Raw genomic sequence first — 24,839 nt, 5'->3', positions numbered from 1 at the left:
TTAAGTAGTAAATTTTGAAAACAGAAGTCGCGAGTCCCTTTCTAAAAGGTCCATTTCAATACTGTACAAATAAAAAAAGTGCACAGTCAAAACGTAAAATTAATTTTATGCAAAATATCGAAAACAAAAGACAACTTTCTATAACACAGTAAACAATATTGTAAAAGGAGGGAATATATATTTTTTTAAATTGTAAAGCTCCAAATTTTTTAGAATTGTAAAATAGCATAACGAATAACTTGAAAATGGTAATTAGGAATATTAGTAGAATAAAGTTCAATAATTAATTTAATCAATACTTGATTATGACTTGAATAAATTTGACTGCAGGGCCCTCTGTCATTAAATGAAAGTATAAAACTATATACCTTTCTACAACTACTAAAATTTATCAAGAGCTGAAGGTATTTTTCTTTGCTGCTTTTTTAAACTAACTTTTTTTTACTTTGTTAAGATTTGTCATTTAATCAAACTCGTCATATTTATATACTTCATTCAACTAGAATATTATGTTAACTTACATCCATATGCATTTTTGCGATTAATATTTATTATAAGTATTCTGTATAAGCTTCTTATGCATTCTACTTTCAAAATTTACATAAACAATGGAAAAATAAGAGAATACAGCGTTTCAAAATTACCTAAATTTGTAACAATGTCACAAAAGACAAAAGAAATCACATTGAGAATATTTTAAAATTAAAAAAAACATTTCAAACTTTTGCGGCCGGATTTGATTGTATTATGAAGTTTTGAACATCATTGTTTTAGGACGATCAACAATTTCATTATTTTAAGCCATTCAGCCTTGGAGAAATCCCGGTCTCTGATTAGCGTATTTTTCTCGAAGCATCAACGAGTGATTTAAAATTGCGCTTTTTTATGAAATATTGATTTTCAGATTTTCATAACAAAAATCAGTTTTCGTCGCAAAGAAGCGGTATTGTTTTATATACCACTTAATGTTTTCGAAGTATTTTATTGAATACAACTCGTAGAACCAAGGACGTGTTTAAAATTTTAAAGTAATACATTTATTGACTCCAATCACATAAAATGTTCTTTATTTCACGTAGACGAATTTTCTTATTAGATGTACATGTCTAATAGTAACTATTTAAAAATTAGCTATTGGGTCCCGATTAGTGTGCATATCCTGTATATGTTAAACCATGTTTGCCTTAAAAACACAGAATTATTAATATATTAAAATTCGTAGAAACTATTTTTTTCATTTATATTTTTAAGAAATCTGTTTCATATTTATTATATTTCCTTCCTACAAGTGTTGAAATTAACGTTTTTTTTTTTTTTTTTTTTTTTTTTTTTTTTTTTTTTTAGGTTTAGTTTATAGTGAAAATTAACTTAATTTCAGATTTTGTCGGTAATGGTAACTCGTTGATAATTTTTTTTTTCTTTCTTTAAATTTCTTTCAAAAAAAAATTTTTTTTAAATATATTGTTGGAAAATATGTTTAAAATATTTTTTTGAAAAATGTATACTTCAAAATAAAAGATATCTTTGAATTTTTTTTTTTTTTTTAATTTCAAGATATATATTTTTTTTGTAATATTTTCAGAAGTTATAGGGAAAAAAATGGAAAAAAAAAAAAAAAACGCAATTTCGCTTAATTTTTAATCAAAATTTAAAAAAAAAAACTGTGAAGTGCGCATATAATATACAGTACATCCCGATTATCCGCGGAATTGGGTGGCGCGGCCGCCGCGGATAACAAAAATCGCGGATAATGCGAAAAAAGCTAAAAACGGGTATAGCAAAAAAGAAAACAGTCATTCCAACTTTGAATGACTGTTTTATGTACAATAAAACGTAAAATAAACAGCAGGAAATGTTTAACTAACGCTTAATGTTTTAGTATATCACTCAAAACTAACCTAAAATGCATTTTGTTAATGAAAATAGAAAAGTGCTTTGTACTTACGAGAGGCGTCAAGGATACACAGAAAAATTAATACATATGTACTGTTTTAATACTGTAATGTATTATGTAATTACAAAAGCATAACTGTAAAACTGCACCTTTTTGAAAAAATCAGTCTAAAAAAAAAAAAAAACTTTGTGCGGCAGGCGCGGATAATCCGCACCGCGGATAACCCGCCCGCGGATAATCGGGAGTCTACTGTATAATCAAATAATATATGTCTCAAATTTGATTGCTTAAAATTACAACACCAACACATTTATCTTTATTATAACTTAGTCATGGTTATAATAAAGGTTCGCCGGTATTAGTACAACCCAAAATTTTCAATTAAAAATTTTATGAAACTTAGTGTCCTAATAGTTTCTTCAACAAAATATTTTTACTCTTCAAATTTTGATATTTCTATAACTCGCACTATCACAGAAGCTTTGCGCGATTCTATTCATTGTACTATGTATCTCTCTAATTTTTCATAAAATTTGAATTTTAAATTGAAACGTAAATGATTAAATTTGAACTAAAGCAAAAACTTTTTTTTTCTGAAACCAAATACAGTTTTTAAAAATATCAATCAAAAAATATAACATAATCATTCAGCATTGAAGTATTGTGTGCACTACAGAATATATAGATATTTCTAAATTATGCAATAGTTGGAAGAATTATTCAAAAAAATTTCTCTGATTCATCAAAAAATTCAGTTTTTAGTTTTATCAAATGATGTGAAAAGAATATCTTTTTATTTTCTTTCAATCAATTAAATATAATCCTGAAAAAAATTATGGAATCTAAATTTTGTAAAATCCTTTGGTCTTATGGTATCATATTCAGTGAAATACTCTTGACACTCCTATTTTTAAATATAAAAAATATTTCTCCTCTCTATAGTAAAATTTCGCCTAGTAATGAAGTTTTGAATATCACTCCTTTAAGACGATAACGATTTCTCTATTTTAGGCTTATCAGCTTTAGGCAAGCTCCGGGAGCTGATTGGCCATCTTCTTTAGACGGACAATGGAGTGACTTATCGCGCGTCTTTGTAAGATAGTAATATTCAAATATTTCATACTCACGTATTTTTAATTCAGTAGAGTGGTTCTTTTATTTTGTTTAAATTGATAGTCTCTCAAGGATATTTCACTAAAATGACTCGCAGGGAAAGAGAGCGTTTAAAAATATATAATTCGTAATTCGTCAGCACATTTATTGACTCAAATTGCATAAAATGGTATTATGTGGGTCATTCAAGCCATTTTCCCTATTAGACGTATGTGCCTAATTCTAACTGTTTAGAAATTAGGTTTTGGGAACCGATTAAAGTGGGCATCTTGTATATAAACCATGTTTTCTTTAAATAAAACAGAATTATTGAATTAATGATATAGATATTTTTAAAGTTTACAGAAATATTTTCCCTTGCATTTATCTTTCTAGACAATGTCATGTTTCATGTTTATTTCATTTTTTACAGACATGTGCCGAAAATTACATATTTCTAGGTTTAGTTTGCAATAAAAGTTTAATCTTTTGATTAGTGGTTTTATCAACATGATGGTAATAAGTTGATAAAAGTTAATTTTTCCCATCGACGTGTAACGTGCTCAGGCAGATTAAATTTTATTTTTATTTTGTGTAGTATAAATTATTGAAAAATATGATAACTTTTTAAAAATTGAAAATTAATTTATATGTTTAAAATCGGTACCATTGAAAAGAAATGTTCTTAAATTTTAAGATGATGTAAAAATCCTTTTTGAGCTGTAATTTTTCTGGCAGTAATTTCAGAAAAAAAAAGGTGACATTTCCCGATTTTTTTAATTAATTGAGTGATTATAAATACTGTGACAATAATAAAAAAAATCCGTTATGAAATAGATAGGAACTTAACAAATCATATTTGACAAAGTGTTAATAACATTTTAATACATCATAATTCATAGAATTTGTAATTTTTATAAGTTTATTTATACTGCAACTAGACAATATATTTTTAATTGGCCTATCCACAGCCCTTTAGGCAGCTTCCTAGTCTTCCCGATTCGAAATCCGTCTCTACGTGCAGTATTGTGAATATATTGTGATGTCATGAAAATATAGCCGAGTGAATAGGCTAAATTTGCCTTTTAAATTTGTTTATTTATAACATCACAGTCAGACAATACACACAACATAAAACACATAACATAAAAACATACCGGGTGTTTCAAAAATGACCTGTATATTTCAAAAATCAATAAAAACTAAACGGGCAGCGATAAAAATACACCGTTTGTTACAATATGCTTGGGAGAACAGTAAATTTTCAGGCAGACAAACTTGCGAAATTAGTTACAATTTTCAACAACAGATGGCGCCGCAGTCTAGAAAAAATCTAAACTACGATATTTTCCAAATATCCACCATGCGCAGCAATAACATGGCCTAGTCTCAGAATGAAATGAGCAGAAACCCGTGTAAACGTCTCAGGCGGGATGGCTTCACATGCAGAACAGACGTATTGCTTCAGTTGTTCAATTGTTTCTGGATTGTGGCGGTTCACCTGATCTTTCAAGTGTCCCCACAGAAAGAAGTCGCAGAGGTCTAGCGATTTCAAAATTTTCCAAACGGATCCTTTATTGTATCGCTTTTTGGCTCTTTGGTTACATTAAACTTTCGTTGAAAACTTCGTCTTGTTGCAACAACACTGTGTTCTACGCGATGGAATTCCGACACCAGAAAAATCCTTTGTTCTAAGGAATAAACCATTTTTTCACAACAAACTTGCAATCTGTAAACAGCACACGCTTAAAGCAGAAAGACGACTTACAGAATGGCGAACTCAGACTGCGTTTTCTTCTATATATTTCAAATCGCCTGCAGCGCCATCTGCTGTTGTAAATTGTAATTAATTTCGAAAGTTTGTCTGCCTGAAAATTTACTGTTGTCCCAAGCATATTGCAACAAACGGTATATTTCTATCGCTGTCCGTTTAGTTTTTATTGATGTTTGAAATATACCGGTCATTTTTGAAACACCCGGTATAAACAACCGGAAATACATACATTACAATATTTGTAAATCCATTCCACGACCATTATCTTAATCCACAAGATAGAACACTATCACAAAGCATCAAGGCCTTTTACTTTCAACACCACCTAACACAACACAGCATCACATAGCACAACACCACGCTGACTCCCGCCGAAAAAAATCTCCGTCTGATCAACGAACTCCGGCGTGATGTCATCACACCCCTGATCTACACCAATACAGTACCGCCATCCACCCCCTGGAAATTCTCGAGTCAGATTTATAATATGCAACGAAGTTGATAGATAAATATTTCTGCAAATCATTTCACACAATTTTTTTATCTATTTAAAAAATAGATTTAAAAGTAACTGTTTTTCCTAAGTTTATGAACATTTCCTAAATTTGTATCTTAATTCAATGATAATGGAATTAATGATTTATGTTATAGCTTTGATCTCTTTTGTAATAAACGTATACGTCCAAGATATTAAAACAAGGGATTATTTGGAATGAAGATCATAGCATTATGAGAGTCATCATAAATTTCAAATTTACATTACATAAATTAATGTAAGATAATCGTATTATAAAAAAAATTGCAATACCTAAAAAATCGCGATGCAAAAGAGTGCGATAATGTCATGTAGATTGAAAAGAAAATCGTAATTATATATTTTTTAAAAAAACAACTCGCTGGGTAATGACTTCAAATCGCAACCACCGCTCAACAGGGGGTTCAGCTAAGATGAACGGGTCTGAAAGGAATGGTTTCAGAACATCCCTGGCGGCGAATTCCATTCCCTCTATTTTATTCTAGTGATAAATACCGATTTCACGTGCAATAAAACTTTTTCCAACCCTTTTTATTACTTTGACCATAAATTTCAAAAGACAAATATCCTTGTCTCACAAACTATAAAAAAAGACTTGGTAAGTGATAGCTGCAATTCCCAATCCGTAAATAACAACCAGTTTCAGGATTTTTTTTTTTTTTTTTTTTTTTTTTTTGTGTGTGTGTGTGTTTTGAGTATGACAATTGAGGCATTACAATTGAGTTTCAAATAAAATAATAATGAATGCTTTATCTAAAAAATTCATTTCATTTTTTTAAAAATTCGGTACAGATTTATATTCGTAATAGATGATGAATAGCTTCTATCTGAATATATAATGATATATCATCAATCAGCAATGACATACAAAGGATTTGCTAGAATAATATATCGTTCTTTTAAGGTGTACGTACACACTTGAAGATTATTTGTAAAGTTTTAACTTTAAAAATCCAGTTTTTTCACAGTAGGTTATTAATTTATGTTTAAACTCATTTCAGCGAGAAAAAAATCATATTACACTAATTATTAATTAATTAAATAATATTTAATGAGCTAATTAGCCTATTTTTTGAAACATGATATCTTACATTCTAATTTGTACAGACACACAATTCTAGCTGGAAATTATGCCTAATATAAGTCTTCATGTTGTCTGCCTCAAACAAGTTATAAAAATGTATAGTTTTTTTTTAAACAATTTTTTCATCAACAATGAATAGAAAAAGCAAGATTTTTTCTGTAATTTTAAATTTTAAACAGCTATTAAACATTTATTTCTATACATATAACTTTGATTGAGGCACAAAACATCCGCTATTTCATACAGATTATTTTGATATATAAATAACTGTCTTTGGTTAATTTCTTGTTTACTTATGATTGTTTGAATGAAGCAACATATTGGAAAAATATCATTCTTCATAAAATGAGTTTTAAAAACACCGTAACTAAAGTTTTTAATGAAAGCACCTCAAGAAAAATAATTATAACTCCAGAAATATTTCGAATATTGACAACATCTTGGTATCGTTTGAAAGTTAAAGGACCAGAGAACATTATTAAGCAATAAAAAATATTCGATATTTTGAGCGATTTTTGAAGTTTCAAGTGTATACATACACCTTAAAAGAACGAAGCCTGCATTTGCGAATTTTATATTTTTAAGTTAAGGATTTATGCTGTTCCTTTCACAAAGCTACAGCTATCACTTTTGAACTATTTTGTTATTCAGAGGGGTGACACGCAGTTAACAAGGAGGATGCTTTGTAAATATCATAATGTAAACGTGTATTTATGATTTTCTAAATATAGAAAAAAAAAATAGATAAAATGTTTCTGTAGTAAAAAGTAGCATCTTCCCCATCTTTCATGACATCCCTATTTTGGTGATATTAAAATCGACAGGCGCATCGGTAAAAGGATTGGGAATTTTCGTTTGTGAAAATGGACCGTATCAGAGAAACGATTCATTTTACAAGATATACGTAAAGTCTTACGGCAAAGAAAAGAGAGGTCAGACCACAATAAGAAAAATAATTTGCCCAGAACTAAGCATCTATATAATTTGTACTTATTATCATTTAAAGTTCTTTAATATTATAGCGTTCTCTAACAACTCTTCATAAGCATTCCTGTTTTCTTTAGTTCAAATAATTATAGGTATATCCTTTCTAATACAGTCTTTCCATCGATAGTGTATTGAAGCCACGGAAGATATTGCATATTTCAAAAATCTATTTCAAAACTTCATGAGAACCTATGCATTTCCTCACATGTGTTTAAATATTCTTACACCGCTTTCATCTTAGAAATACATTGAAACAGAAATACTAAATGAATTTTAAAAAACGCAATTTATATTGATAAGTGTGTGTTTGAAATCCATAATCAATTAATAGCAGAAACGTTTCCAGCTGACGATCTTGCTCATTAGCTGAAAATATTACAATGTAAAAGGAGCGTGGCAATCTATACCCAACAAAATTTTACCGATAAAACTTTGAAAGGATTGCGTCAGGTTTTTTAAACCCAAAGTCAGTCTGGTGTTACAGACAGTTTATTAGAGTATCAAAAATCATGATGCGTTTAAGAGAAATTTTGTTTACCAGAAGTAACATGAAAAACATCTTGAATGTATGGAACAGTCGTGACAAGAAATAGCTTATGCATTTAATTAACGAAAATAATAGAAAATTTTCAAGCGCCATTTTATTTTTTATCGAAATAAATTGAATTACCGTATGGACTTTAAACGGAATTAATGTTTTTGCTCAATATTTTGATTAATGTAATTAAAAAATAAATTATTGTATTATGTTTCAATAAAATCGGATGTTCTTTTTTTTTTAATTAACTTCAGCTTTTCGGAAGCCCTTTCATTTTCGAGAATACTGATGGGTTTCAATTTTTTCAATATCATTTTCAGAATTGCGAGGTAATTTGTCTACCCGTAATATCGGGCTAGAAGCTCATGGTACTCGTTCCCAATTATGTGGTAAGGCAATTAAGAAGAAATTCGAGTTAATCCTAACGAATAATCAGGGATTTTTTTTTTTTTTTTTTTTGTTCTAAAGGGATTGTAACTTTCATCTACTCCAGATACAGACAGTCCCTTTAGATTTCCCGAATATTATCCGGACTAATGAAATTGTAAAGCAATTTTATTAAAATGACGGTGATACCAACAATATTGATTGAAGTAATTTGTATGAGTTTACAATAGCCTTGGAACATGGATTTTCAGGTCTATCTATATCTATACTTATAATAAAGCTCAATGTGTGTGTGTGTGTGTGTGTGTGTGTGTGTGTGTGTGTGTGTGTGTGTGTGTGTGTGTGTGTGTGTGTGTGTGTTGGCGCTCTACAGGCCAGACCGTTTGACATACAGCTACCAAATTTGGTACATGTATACCTTGGAGGTTGGGAATGTGCACCTGGGGTTTCTTTTTTCGAATTTTTAATTAGAATTTTAATTATTAATTAAAAACTAACTTTCCCGCCAAAAAAATCTTCCATTTTCCCCAGCGCCAACTTTTCCGCCAAAAAAGTCTTCCATTATCCCCAGCGCCAAACGAGAAAGGCTTCAATTTTTTTTTCTCCCAACAGTAATGAGGCTAGGGTTAAAATTTTCGGCGGATTATTTCAATGGGTTCTGTTTATTTTCTTAATGTTTGATGCATTTAAAATTAAACATTGTTAATGAATCAAACTTTCAGATTCATTCTGAAGTACTTTTGAATTAAAATAAAACAGAATAAAGGAAATTAAAAATTTCTAATCCGCATAGCGTTACCCTAACTGGCGTAGAAAAAATCACGTATTTGCGTTACGTAACCGGCGAAGAAAATTCACGCATGCGCATTCTGTTCTGATTGTTGCTATGACAACGTTATCAACGGACGATTTAAATTACTTTTAGGTTAGTTGTATGCTTTTGTAAGTAAATTGTATTTATGTTAGTTATATATTTTTTGTATATGCTTATAGTTTTAAGTACATCGTTTTTTAAGTAGTTTTTTTAAACCTGTTTTCGACCGATTATTTTAAACGATTCATTTTATTTTCTTAGTGTTTGATGCATTTAAAATGAAACATTGTTAATTATTCGATCTGTTCATGATGAATTTGAGAAAATTTTGTTGACAAATTCTTGAGATATTACATAAATTAAGAAAGATATTCTTTAGTGCCCATAAAGTTTAAACGCTCAGTGACTCTATTATCTGTAATCATATTATTAAAAAAAATGCTTTGTTTCAGTAAAAAATATTATTATATTAATTGCAGATTAATAATTTCCACTTTAATTTAAAGCATAAATTCTACTAGGGGTAACAGAAAATTAGAGAGATACATATCACGTTATGAGTGAAGGCCTTTATAATATTATGAGTGAATTATATGACTATCAAAATGTGAAGTTTTAAAATATTTTGCTGAAGAATCTATTAAAGTTGGAATTGCGTAAAATATTTAAGGGTACGATCGGAGTTTAACCTTCTGCTTGCGCATTTTTTAAAAATCGCCAACAATGGCCTTGCGAAATGTTCGAAAGCAAAGGAGCAGATGTTCAATTATAGTGCATAATAAAGATTGCCAGCTTTGGCGCGTTATCGCAACTTGGCGAAGAAGGGGGTTAAACTCCTTTTCAACCTATTTAATTATTAAAATTTAATCGAACATTTAGATTGGCGAACCGGCTGGTCGCCAAAGGCGGCTAGTTTCCTAATAAAAATGGCTCCTATTTATCATGTATTATCGTACCTAAATCTTATGCTAACACAAGCTTAAATTTAATACAAGATATTCGTTTAATTTCAATGGGAAAATCTTCAATTCCATTCTTAACACGTTTGCAATAAACCAATTAGATGCAAGCTCTAAAAAATTAACTGTGCTAGGCAATTAACCTTTTGCACTCGGAAAAGTAATTCGATGCATATTTAAGGTACTTGTTCATTGCTCCAATATATATATATATATATATATATATATATATATATATATATATATATATTTAAGAATTATTTCCCACATCTTCTTACCATTTTGTTGTTGTTTCTTATGGCACTTGCCACTGACAAGCCCGCTGTTACGAAGACAGCGATTTAAGCCTGAGGGGGAACGTCTCTTATTTTTTATAGCAGCGCCAACTAGGGCCAAGAGTACGACTTTGCCATTCACGCATCATTCATTCGCTTGCACAACCCCTTTTTACAGGAGGGCACATTCACACATCTCACAGATAGAACAACAGAAGAACAACCATGCCCAAACCGGGACTCGAACCCGGGACGCCCAGATCACGGGGAAGACGCGCTACCCCTATGCCAGGACGCCGGCTTACCATTTTGTATGTATTTTTAACAATTGAAATTAAAAATAAACAAATAAAGCATCTAAATGATATACTGTTTAGTTTAGTTATATTAACGTCCCGTTTGAAGCAACACTAGAACTATTTTGAGACGGACCTCGTAATTTAGAACCGTGGTCAGATAACAAGGACGACACCTGAGCTGGCACCCCCCTCTCCACTCCACACCACACCAGCGGGAGGACATTTGGTCAGAACGGATTTAACGTGCAACAGACCCCCTGCACGACGGTTCTTCGGTGGAATCGGGTCTCGAATCTGCAACTCTCCCGTTCCGAAGCCGAGATCTTACCACCAGGCCACTCAGGCCAAATGATATACTGTGTTGAATGGTGAGTGAGACTCACCATCCGAATGCAAAAGGGTTAATATTAATTCGCTTTATGATTATTTATATACCACATCATTGCTCTAGGGCAATTTATATATAGAATTGATTGATAGAGTCGTAGATATGATAATACCATATGCTCGTGCTATGCCAATTTATATATCTAAAAGGGGAGAAAAAAAGAATACATTTTCAGGTATCTATTAATTTTTTCAACTTATCTAAGTAAGTATGTGCCTGTCAACTTCCAGTAAGCAATGAGCGTGCTTGAGGAACGAGATGCATTATCCATTGGAATGGATGTGATAAGGAATTATATAATTGAATTATCAGCAAAAACAGAATGAAACGATTTATCATCCTTTATTAATGATTATTCAGCTAATGTATCATTTGAAACTGATAGATGCGCTATACTGATTTTGATACATCCAAACAGATTGCAAGACTGCCTTTAACATAAACTGAAGCTAAGTTTCTCATTCCTTGTAATAATTTAAATTGTTTATCACCTAACTGCAAATATCGGAAAAATGCCACACTGGGGAAAAGTTTTAAAATTGTAATATATACCATTTTTAAATGAATCACAAACAATATTTAAAATATAAAGCAGCACAAGAGGCCAACTATTGCGCGCAATAGTAATTACGCCTACTTCAGGAAGATCACGTGATCGCAATGGTACAATGGCAAATAGTTGCACCGATGAAACAACCATTAACCATTATCCCATTGGATTCACGTGATCTTCCAGAGGTAGACATGACCATATAGTACGCGCAATAGTTGTCCTCGTGCGAACGCTGCTTTAAAGTGTTTTTTTTTTTTGTCTAACGTTGCCAGAATTCATTCTGGAAAGTTTTAATAAATAATAAATTTTCAGATAAATAAATCACAGAACAGTTTTAACCCTTTGAAACTGGAAAAGTAATTCGACAATAATTATTCATCTAATATAAAAATTTGTTTATTGCTCTGAAAAATATATATGCATAATTGTTTTGAGTCGAATTTTTTTGAAAAAATAATCTACAATTTTTCACCATTCTGTAGGCGTTTTTAACAATCGAAATTGAAAAATAAATAAATAAAACTTCAAAATGATTCATCGTTTTGAATAGGATGAGGGCAAAGGGTTAAAAGCACTAAATAGGCTTACATCCTATTTAGCTTCAACAGGCATTTGAAAAAATTTTAAGAATGAAATATAGCGACTTTCAGAAAACGTTTAAATGACATTCGAACCTCTTGTCCAATGCATCGTAGATCGATAATGTTCTAGGATCAATTCTTCAGTCATTATAACTATTTTTAAGAATTTATTCTTAATATAACAACGATAACGTGTCCATCGAAATTATGTTTAACCCTTTGCTCTCGGATGGTGCCTCTCATTCACCATTCAAGATGGTCATCATTTTAATGTTTTATTTATTTATTTCTCAATTTTGATTGTTAAAAATGCCTACAGAATGGTAAAAAGAGGTAGATTAATTTTTCATGGCAATTCAACTTACAACAATTCTATATATTTATTTTTCAGAACAATAAACAGGCCCTTGTATTAGGTGAATAATTATGCATCGGATTACTTTTCCGAGTATAAAGGGTTAATATTATCGCAAAGCTCACATCAGTAAAAGCAATAGCTAAAACAATCAAAAGTGTTATTATACTATCAACTAAACAATATATTTTTTAAAAAATATTTAAATTGGAGGGAAAAAAGAAATAAAATAGCTGCCCTGAAAACTTTTTTTTTTTAATTTTAGCAAAAAATTTGGTTTTATACAACAATATGCTCTCGAGTGATTTATGAAGCCAGCAAAAATGTTATTAATTTCTAATTAAAATTTTTAAAACTCTTTCTCATACTTTCTCTTAATGGCTTTTTCATCAAAATGTTTTTCAACTAAAAATTTGATAGTCATATAACTTATACTATTTTAGAAACCTTATGTCATTCTGTTGATTCTATTATATATTCTCCTTACTTTTCTATCATATCCTCTAAAATTTGATTTTTTATTTAAAAGGAACTGATTAAACTTCAATAAATACTAAAATTTTGTATATATTGTTACCTAATATATTCAAACTATCACCCAATAATTAGCTAAGTACCAAATTTAGTAGCTTTAGGCAGAGCGGTCTGATCAAGCATTTTGAGCGATTTTTGCAACATGCATGTAACGTATCGCAGTTTTTCACTCTATAAATACTACCATGTTAAAAATATTTGAGAGAAATTAAATAAAGCAAACTAATAAAAAGTAAGTGGTCAAATGATATAGTCACTTTGAGATACCCTGAAATTTTAAAATGCCTTACTTATTCATTTCAGAAAGAAAAGACTTCCTGCGTGGCCTTGACTTCAATCACATTTTGTTAGCTGAAGCTATCTTCTAAAATGCTTACAAATCTACCACCAAATTATAATTATTGTAACCTTCCCAAAGTGCCTTACTAAAATTCTCAGAGAAAAATGATGTGCAGCAACTGAATTTAGTTTAGAACTCTAAGACTTTAAAATTTTATTTTGGAACACCAACTCTGTTGAGGTTTAAACCAAGCCGATTCTGGATTTTGATTCGAATTGAATAATTAATGAGTGAGACTAACCAACTTTCGATCAAGGTTTCAATCAGATCAATATTTATGAGGTGGAGATGTAATTAGATCTGGATCAGATGTGATCCGAGTTATAAGCAGACTGCAAAAGAAAGGAAGTGATATTCCTGTAACTTATGTAATTTGTGTCTGTTGAAACTACTGTTAATCGACCTTCTTCGTCATAGTTTTCTCAACTGTTTTAATTTTGCTGCTCAAATTTCCAAGATAACTCTTACGTAGCTTTTTAAAATCCTCATTGAAATGTTAAGCTACTGAAAGTCAGCAACCCTGTCAGTGAGAACAAAATATTAAAAGTGGTTCTTTAGTTTTTAAAAAAAAGACGATGTCTGAGAAAGTGTGCTAACCACTGCCGAGATCATGATCTCATTGGTAGATAGTAGATAACTTACATTTTTCTAGTGATCTGGGATACAAATGCATCTTAAAGAACATATGAAGGCTAATAAACGTCTCTGTTACAATTTTAGCTTAGAAATCTAGAATTTTAATAAAATTGTCTTTTCTACTTTTTTTTAGCAAAGCTTCTTTTTCACATTGTTATTAATAATTAATTTAACTTACATACGAGAAATCTCTGAAATAAAAGAAATATTATATAGAATTTTTCGATTCATTTTACCTAAAATCCATTGCATTTATGTAATAAATTATTTTTTCACTAATAAAATAATCATTTTTATGTTTTATATCCATTTAAATTGACGTCTGTTATTACAAAAGTTTTTGTTCAAATATAGGCTGTTGAAGTTTTTTTTTTCCCCCACTAGCCTGTTACTTGTAAATTGTTTACTGGCTCTGTCTTTATTTACCCGAAGCAAATGTTTTGATGCATGTACCTATTTGAACAATATTTTAGAAATGTTATCATCTGACTTTTTTATTATTATTATAATGCTTGTGACAATACAAGGGGTCGCGGTGGCCTGGTGGCAAGATCTCGGCTTCGGAACCGGAGGGCTTCAGGTCCGAGATACGATTCCACCGAAGTATCGCTGTGTAAAAGGGTTTGCTTCACGCTAAATCCGTCGGAACCAAACGTCCTCCCGTTGGTGCGGTGTAGTGTGGAAGCCTGGAGATGGGGAGTGCTAGCTCAGGTGTCGTCCTCGTCATCTGACTGCGGTTCAAAATTACGATTTCCGTCCCAAAATAGCCCTAGTGTTGTTTTAAAATGGAAAGTAAATATAATCAAACTAAACTAAATCGTGGCAATACAATGTAACTTGATTCGGCTTAAACACCACCTTGCATGCCGGTGACACACTACACCGTTATGTCGTAAAATTAACAAATACTGTCCATTTTTAGATTCGAAAACTCTCCGCACTTTTTAGAATGTGACAGTCATTTTTATTTCACCAAAATAGAGAGAAAATGTTTATTTTTTAGCAAGCAATATATAGGGACATTTTTATTTTATTTATTGATTTGATTATGAAAAGTTTGAAAAATATTATGAATCCTTTATTTTTTTTCTTACGTTCGGGTTTTTAAGAAACGCACTTCTTTGATATTATTGACACGTATCAACTTTTTGATTAAAGAAAACAACCAAAAGTTATAAGCTCTGTGGTAGAAACAGTAGCGAAATACACGATGTGACGTGTTTATTTAATCTTCTCATATACGTGATACGAGCAAAAAGACCTCAAGTGACCAATTAAAAAAAAAATTACTGCTTTTTCATTCATTTTGATATCGCATTTAAACAGAAAACAGAACATATTGTGAGATTAGATATAGTTAGTGGTTCGTTAAAGTATTTTTATCGAGAAAATATTAGCGATTATAAAAATGACAAATCTAATCACAACATAAAAGTTCCAAAAATGCAAAATATGGAGAAAAAAAAAAAAAGCTAACAGACCTTAGCAAAAGTATCATTCAGTTGCCATCGTATAATAGTCATCTAATTAGATGGCAGGTGTGAATAGGAAGCGAGAATAAAATGACTTCATCGGTAGCAAATTATCAATGGGGGTATCTTACCTGTAGTTATTATATTGTAATATTTATCAAATTAGAAGTGTGCTCTCGAACTTACACAATGCAGTACGTTTTGTGTTCGCGAAATGGAAATAAGAATGCAGCGTTACATTTTTCTTTTTGATCGATTTTTTGCAGATCTTCAATTTTAACTTCAAGTTCACTTACTAAATTTGATAGGATTGCGGTGGCCTAGTGGTAATGTCTCGGCTTCGCTACCGGAGGGTTTCAGGTTCGGGACCCAATTTCACCTAATAACCGTGATGTAAACGGGGTACCGTTCGTGAGGTCAAACGTCCTCCCGTTGGTGTGGTGGAGAAGTTTAAAGAAGGGTGCCAGCTCAGATGTCATCCTTGTCACCTGACTCCGGTTCAAAATTACGAGGTTCGCCCCAAAATAGCCTTAGTGTTGCTTTGAAACGGGGCGTTAATATAACTAAACTACTAAATTTGATTTATCTTGTTTGTAAAGTTTTGAATTAACATTTTTGCATAAGCGAAAATAGACATCCCATCTTTTGACGGATTTTATACAAAATTAAATAGAATTAGATCGGCTTGATGTTTACTTTATGAATACAGACAGGAGTGATCACCCAAAAACTTTCTCGCGTACTCTCTAATAAAGCTGATATCCAAGAGAACGCCTTGCATAGTATTGGTGTACAATAGTTACGAAATATTAACTTTTGAATTTGAATTTAGCATTTTTACTGAATCTATCTTGCCATCCATGATGAGTTATTTGGTGATTAATCCCTGGCACGAGTCAATAATATCCAAAAACCGAATTTGTGTTTCAGATATGTTTTTCTCAACCGATTGAAAACAAAGTTGGGACAAAACTATACTTGCAGTCACAAAATTACAAATCAAATTTGATGTATTTAGCCACTGCGCTTTTAAATTATCGCGTCTACATGTTTCTGAAATTACAGACCAACAATCAACCCGTTATATAATTTGGCTCAAATGTGACAGGTGTCTAGACTACACATCTTAAATCTGAGTACCGAATCTCATCTATCTAGCTCTTTTCGTTTTGTAATTATCGTGTTCACTTATATTCGAAAAGCCGAACAGATTAATATTCTCTGAACAGATTTTACTTAAAATTTGATAGAAATCTGCAAATTTGGTATAAAGATCGTATACCAAATTTCAACCGTCTAGCTCAAAGCGTTTTTAAGCTATCTTTGTCACAGACAAATAGACGGATACTTTCCCAAAAATGTGTTTTTCCAACTCAGGGAGATTTAAAACCTATAGATTCTTCAAAATCTCGAGTTCGAATTTTTCGACGTTTACTGTACTTTCTCTATACTACGTGTACGAGAAAGTAATAAACTGCACGGAAAACTGTTGCAACTCTGGAAGTTCAAACTATTGTTCAACTTTTAACACTTTCGCTTCCATGTCTCAAATCTGATATTTACATCATCCATCTAATTAGAGTACCCCTTCTTTTAATTACATACTTCCTTGTTTTAGTGACACTGGTAGGTCACGCGACAGTCAACGTGTTAAGAAAGCAACAACATATTGTTCGAGGAATCTAACTTTCAATGCTGAAATTTTCGAGGATCGCCAAATCATTTTGTTAAAATTGGACTTGCGTAATGCTGATCCGTTTTGCTGAACAGAAGAATGAATATACCCGCTGACACTCAAACTGATTGTGGATTTCAGTCATTTGATACACATTAACAATTCATATATTTAAATCCATGCACCGAATTTCAAAGACTTTTTTCAGAATTTAACAGAAATTTATAAATTTGGCGTAAAATCCGAATTTCAAAGTAATGTTTGATAACGGATTCTAAAACACTCCATTCTTTTGCGCATGCGTTAGGGTTTAATTCATCAAAATTGGGATGAGAGGAAAGATGAAAGATGTTTATATTTAACAATAAAGTAAACTCGGATTACTCGCGGATTTATGAAACGTAAACATTGCAGATAATTAGTAATGCTGAAGGAAAAAGCACAGTAAAATATTTCAGAGCAATTTTTATTTAATGTAAGGGGCATAAACATTAAATTATGGACAATAAATAAAAGATTTTTGAATATTATTTTGCTACTTTTTTATATCTTATTGAATTTTTTGCAAAATTTTAAGATTAACAACAATGGATAATCGATAGTTTATTTTATTTAAAACATTTTATTTTCATTTAAGGATTTGCTGTTAATATGGAATGTCTTAAAGATATTATAAATATTATTTTTAAAATATATGCTATCTTATATATTTTGATATTAAAAAAACAACATTATTATTAATGATTTTTCTACTTAAGAATATTATATTTTTAAATATATTACATGAAATAATTAGCTAAATTTTCTGCGTACCACTCCCGAAAGCTTTTTTGACACTTGAACTAGCCATAACAATACGCAGTTTTGAGTTAAAATAAAATGCGGTCACATAACACACCATACACGTGAATATAAACAATACACACATACAAGTGGGGAAAAAAATGAGCGAAAAAGTATCTAATGAGAGGAATTTAAGATTAAATGTGAATTCCAGAAATGCGTTCATCCTTCCGAGTCTCACCCCTTAATGAGATAAAATCGTCGAAAAGTGGTCGTTTCAGGATACTGAAACGAACTGTATATCCATCTAATTTGTTACATTTTTGAATTACAATGTTCACACACATAATTCTTAATATGATTTTTGTGAGAGGTAGATCTATAGCTTGAGCTTCATCATGCCTTCTAGATATTATATATTCTGACGATTACATTTCTCTATTCTTGTGTACATTATTCAAGTATAAACAACAAAATGAGCAAAAACAAATCTAAGTACATATGAAACGAAACAATGATACGCTCAAACTCAGCATTTCTTTCAAACTAAACCTTACGAAAGAGGCAGAAGCAGACAGACGAAAAAATTTGTGAAATCATCTTTCCAAAACAACCCTACTTCTGGCGCCACCATTTTGGATTACTCCATCGCTTTCGTTAACTGTTCAAACAATGCCTCGTTCTGAAACCATCGAAAGGAGGAAAACTCAGGGATCATAATCCTGGGAAATGTTTCGTCATTTCGGCTTTATTCTTTCCCCCCTTGCGCGCCAAAACCTTAAGGTCATTTATCGAGGAGGAAATCTAAAAGTGCAAGCTCATGCAAAAGAAGAAAAAAGTTGTTGTTCAACTCTTTATTCAGTTTCGACTTGCGCGAGTGACCAATAGGACAGTGTAAACTGATCGTCAACAAGTAGCGAGTGATTGAACTTATTTATGCTTCTGTGTGTGACAAGAGTGGTGTTCTAACAGAATTGGTAAACTTATTATTTATATATTTAAAAGGTAAAAATTCTTTATATTCATTATCTTTTAATGTTTTGCTTGCTGTAATGAAAGAATGCTTATTATATATTCATTGTATTTATTTTTAAATACTTTTTATTCTCAAAAATATAAATATTTTGAATTAACATTGTGTTGTTAGTTTGATATTAATAACATTTGAAAAGTAATAAAATAATAAACAATAGGTATTAGCTTAATTTCTAAATTATTATAATTTAATAGTTTATTAATTTTCTTTAAATGATTATTGAAATAAAATTGAGCACCGTGATTTTAATTGCAAAATAGTATTATTTAGAATTACTATTTTGATGCTAATAGTACAATACAAAATAAATATTTGTAGCATAGTAATAAAATTATCTATCGGATCAAATTTCAAAATCAGGTTTTCAATATAGCACCTGCAAGCATAATTTTATTTTTATAAAATAATTTTTGATTTAAAAAAATATTTATTGATGGGTTAATTTATTCAACAAAATTTCTGAAATTTTATTAAATATTTCATACCAATTTTAAAAATAGGATTTTTTTATTAAAAAAATTGCAAAACGGAATGTGTATTCTTTTGTATTTTATATAATAAGCGCAGGTTTATTGCGACCTGATAAAATTTGATATGTAATGATATTTGCGAAAATGGCTTGAAGAATTATGTAAATTAATTATTCATAAATTTTATTTATTTAATGATATTTTTAAGGATTAATTATTTGTAGCAAAGAGAGAGAAAAAAAGCGAAAATGATATAATTTGTGATTAAATTATTTTTCTATCTAACGAATTTTTATGCAAAGATTGTATTCGTAGTTGAGCGATTAAATTTTGACTGAGTTTAACTTTAGTATGTAAAGATTTCTTCAGTATGTAATGAAATTATGGACAATTTTTATTATGGAAATTAAAAGATGGCGAAATGAAGGGGATTTAATTGAAATTCTGAACAAATCAGGGATAATTTTTCAATCTCGAACATAGATTCGAAATTCGTAACTATTCTTGTTAATCAAGATGTCTGTTCATTTCAACCTTTTGACTGCGAATCTGAGTTCCTAATTAAACATTACATTTTATTTTGGAGATTTATTATTATTTCTAATAACAGAAAGGATACTTGAGAAACAAAAGCGTGTCCAAGCGATTTATGTATTTTAAATTAATTGTTTCTTTAGATATAGCACTTCTGTAATTCGATGCTCAAGTCCGACATGTCATTTCAGTGCTAGATCGGTTAGATGTTAATATTATTAATATGATATAATACGCTTTTTATTTGTAATTTCCTAATACATAGTTTTCTTTATTACCATTCGTAATGAAATATCTTACTCCTTTATTTTTTTAATAGAATAGTTTCGCTTTCTAATTATATACATCAAATGCTGTAAACCATAGGTTCCCAAAGTGGTCCAGGTGGACCCCCAGGGGTCCATAGGAGACCACACGGGGGTCCACGTAGACGTGAAAAGAAAACAAGGGTTCACAAGTTGTAAGTGGGGGTCCACAAAAAAATTTCTGGTTTTCATAATAAAGAACAAAAATTTTGGCTTGTATTTACCTATCAACGTAGGTAGGTAGTATCATTCACTAGGTAGGTACTCAGAAATATTCGAGACTCAGTTCAAACACAGAATTAAATAGAACAATAGATAATAGTACAAGTGTACACCACATGTCGAGACTTCCAAAGTGCCGCCCGTGCGACCGCTCGTCCGGGATGCTTGTTTAGACCTGCAAAGGGATGAAATGCGACTTGCGCTGTGCTACTTTTTTGAAACTGAAAATGTGCTACTTTTTTTTTTCTTCTTAACATCCCCAATTTAGGGTGATATTTTTTAGGAGTTTTGAGAATACAGTAGAAATGTAGCAGCAGGGGGTCTACCGAAAATAGTAAAACTTTGAAAGTGGTCCACGAGAAAAAAAAGTTTGGGAACCTCTGCTGTAAACCAATCAGTTTCGGTATCTTTGTATTCCGATAGGAAAGAAAATGACATCACAACAGGTTTAAAACAACTTGCGGTTAGACATCAGATGACTATAGCGTCACCTAAACTGATTCACTTAAAATGAAACCTTTATTTATCTTTCAGTACCACTCCTGTTTAAAAATTAATGATTTGTAGCCTTAGGATTAAATGACTGCTCATAGACTTTTATACGAACAAATTATAATTTCATTCTCTTAGTACTGTGGAAGGATAACTCCAGTTTTTCAACCAAAAAAAATTTGACTGGAATCTGTATGAACCTTAAAATATTATTGAAAGAAATTCTTATTGAGTGGCTGTTGCTAACTAAATACGATACATTTATTATCCGCCCTATGCAATCCTGTAATTAATGTTTCCTGCAGATACATCAGGTTCAGGAAAATGTAGGATAATTATTTCAGCGGACATTTTTTATCGTTAGAATAACAGCAATGCAATGATTTTAATTAGCGAGAATAAACATGGCAATTATGTTATATAAATTATTTTTATATACGATAGAAAAACAAGAAATTCGTTGCATTTTTATCATATTCACAATACACGGATGATGGGCAAATACTTTGAACAGTTTGGCCCCAAATTTAACACGGAATTTAGTGTACAAATCATATGCTGAAATTCATTCCATTAACTTAATATAAAACTTTCATGTAAGCATAAAATAGCTGACCGATAGACAGTCAGGATGTGAGCATATTTGATCTAAAATTCTAATAAACATTTACAATTTTAGCAATGAAACAAGGTATTCAATTGTACTCATCTTATTGATTGCGTTTTTGAAATTCCATAATCAAATGAAGTTAATGGATAAGAATACTTCTCTTTGACTATTTTCATCCAAAATTTCACAAAAACCTACAATATCGTTAATAAAGATAATTAAATTTCTTCTTTATAATTCCTTGCGGTTTTTTTTGTTGCCACATTCTCAGACTGGCTTCCATAAGCTCAAATATGTTATTTTCGGATTCAAATCAATTAGTTATATTAACGTCCCGTTTTAAGCAACACTAGGGCTATTTTGGGATGGACCTCGTAATTCTGAACCGCGGTCAGATGACGAGGACGACGCCTAAGCTGGCATCCCCCTCTCCACACCACACCAGCGGGAGGACGTTTGGCCTTGACGGATTTAACGTGCAACAGACCCCTTTACACGACGGTTCTTCGGTGGAATCGAGTCTCGAACCTGAAACCCTACGGCACCAGAGCCGAGACCTTACCATCAGGCCACCGCGGCCCCTTTCGGATTCAAAGAAATCTAAAATGAGGAGATTCATCAGTCTTGAGGTCGAATTTGACAATTGCAGTACTTTCTATAATTTAGAGAACAGAAAGTGAAAATTACAAGATTTTCATTTAATGAATTCATTATGTAATAAGAGTCGACATTGGGCATGATATATATCATCAGTCATGATCTGGGTCAAGATTAGTGGCTGGAAGGGCCTTCGGCACTATAGTAACCATACTCAAGGGCATACTAAATAATTTTTCATGTGCATGGTTCTGAATAATAAGATGAGATGCCTTGGAGAATATTAACTACACTGAGAATAAAATATGTAACAAATTAAATTAATGCTGAGGGCAAAATTAAATTACTTAATGATTAAGTAGATTAATTTTGAAGATTAAAATGTTTAAAACTTTTCATTAATCAGTCAACTTTCTTTTAAATTATATATTAAGTCAATCACTGACTGATAAATTTATATCTAAACTGAGATTAATTAGTTACATTTGACACCCTTTAAGTAATTAATTATCGTCCAATTTAATTACTGTCAATTTTATGAGGTCGCCTTGTTGTTTCACAAACGTGATCAGTTAACCAGAAATTGCCCCAGCTTTCATGTTCATGATTCATTTTAAATAAAACTTACCGCCTTCGGCGAACAGCTGTCAGCTCATGTTATTTAATAGCATTAATTTAATCATGCATGTTAACTTTGATGAACTACATCATATAATACTAAACGAAAGTACTGTTTTATTAAAATTCGCACAATATCATTCTAAATGGGTAAACTATGCATGAAAAGTAGTGAAATAGGTCAATTTGTTAAAGTTTGCGGATATTTCAAGGTTTTTTTTTTTTTTTTTTTATGAATCTAGAAAAGATGCAGAGGACTATAGATGGTATATCTTAACATCACGAGTTTTCATATAAAATAAAAATCAGTGAAATTGGTGCAGTGATTGGAAATGGGGGCTCTTGGTTATTTTCTTTTCCCTTAGATAATACAGTGAAGGAATACTTTTGAGATTTCTTTCGGAAATGGATATAGGAGGAGAGAAGGGCAAATGACGAATGATGGCATATCTAAATATCATGGATTTCCATATGAAATAAAAATAATTATTTCAATAAAAAATTAATATACCACGTTTTTGAAACGGATTAAAAAGCATAAAATAATTTCTGCTAACCACCATACAAACTGTCCTAAAAATTTTTGATTGTGAATTTTTATTGAATTATAAATTTTATGAGACTACGAGAAATTATTTTATATTTTTTAAACAGTTTTTAAAAAAATTTATGATAATTTTTTATTTCAATAATTTTCTACTCTTTAATTTTATGTGTGTTAAATTACAATCGATTTTAAATTAGCTCTCCAATGAGCCGCGATTTGGTACGACGCCATCTATTGATAATGGGGAAAAAAATGGATTGAAAATTTTTTAACGAGTAGACAAAGAAAAGAAAGAAAAGAAGTTAATGTTTCAATGTCATCTATTTCTGAGCTGTATTTAAAGTTTCAAATCTCTAGCTCATCAGGAAGTCAGTTTACAACTGATTGCAAAATTTGCTCCGAATAGGTTCAGTAGAAAGCGAATTCATAAAAATGAGTGAAATTGAACCAATGGTTATGGTTAGAGGATTGGTTCTTTTATTCCCCTAATTAAATACATTAGTCATCCTATAAAGATGTTATATATTATCCTATATGTTATTTCTTTAGTACTAAATGTTCCACAAATACGCCGTTTGCATTTTTCAAAAACAATGAAACGATTCTAATCTATTTGCTTTACTTTTTGAATAAACAATACTAAATGATTAACAAAAATATTTTGGAACTATCCAAAACAAATTTTGTGTTTGCATGTAATTTGCATGTAATCATATATATAATTATTCGTTTTAATCTTTAATATTACTGTTGTAATGTAAACAGAATTAGCTTTTCGAAAATACCAATTAGAATTAAATGCTGTATTCATAACAGGAAAAAATGGAGATAGTCACATTCAAAGTGATTTTTTCTCTCAATTAATTCTAAAATGAATAACAAGCTTTTATCTAAAGAAGGAAAAGAAGACTTTTTTTGACACTATGTGGAAACAAATCATTCTTTTATCTGATCAATTTAGTTGATTAATAAATTATATATCAATAAGATAGCTACAAAAGACTAGCGCGTCCATTGAATATTAACTTCATTATAGGATAATTATGTTTATTAATCTGTGAAGATAGAATTCAAAAAGGCTTAGCTGCTTATTCAAGCGAAAAGGAACTCGGAAATTTTTCAGATAAAGATGCTTATTAAAATGAGAACTTTTCAAAATAATTTGAACAGCAACAGCTACAAAAAACAGTTTAAAAAGAATGGTAAACAAACGGAAAGAAAAAAAATCCTGACTATTTTGTGTAACAACTGATGATAACAAATCGAGAAGTGAAGTACCATTTTGGTATTATATATTAAATTATTAACAAATTTTCTACCTGAGGACTCTTCAATAATATTTTTTTAGGTAGATTCTTATAAGAAGACTACCTATGCAATGGCTCTCATGATAAGATTTCGGGAACAATTTTTCAATTTTTCATCGATTTTGATCCCTAGAACCCAAAACAAC

At 30.7% G+C, this 24,839-nt stretch overlaps 1 protein-coding gene across 2 annotated transcripts in view; it reads left to right on the top strand.

The window, feature by feature from the left end:
• The first annotated feature begins 18,657 nt into the window (after nt 1-18,657).
• Nucleotides 18,658-24,839, top strand: part of LOC129963504 (transmembrane protein 68-like) — a 54,725-nt gene continuing 48,543 nt past the window's right edge. Inside the window, exon 1 of one of the 2 annotated variants that reach the window (XM_056077932.1) lies at nt 18,658-18,932. The gene's annotated coding sequence lies outside the window, so the exon portion shown is untranslated. Of the gene's footprint in view, nt 18,961-24,839 lie in introns of both variants that reach the window. The other variant, XM_056077930.1, reaches the window with a different exon arrangement.

The sequence above is a fragment of the Argiope bruennichi genome, chromosome 3 (genome assembly GCF_947563725.1).
Source record: "Argiope bruennichi chromosome 3, qqArgBrue1.1, whole genome shotgun sequence".
Classification (NCBI taxonomy): domain Eukaryota; kingdom Metazoa; phylum Arthropoda; class Arachnida; order Araneae; family Araneidae; genus Argiope; species Argiope bruennichi.
This window is presented reverse-complemented; position numbering and strand designations above follow the sequence as displayed.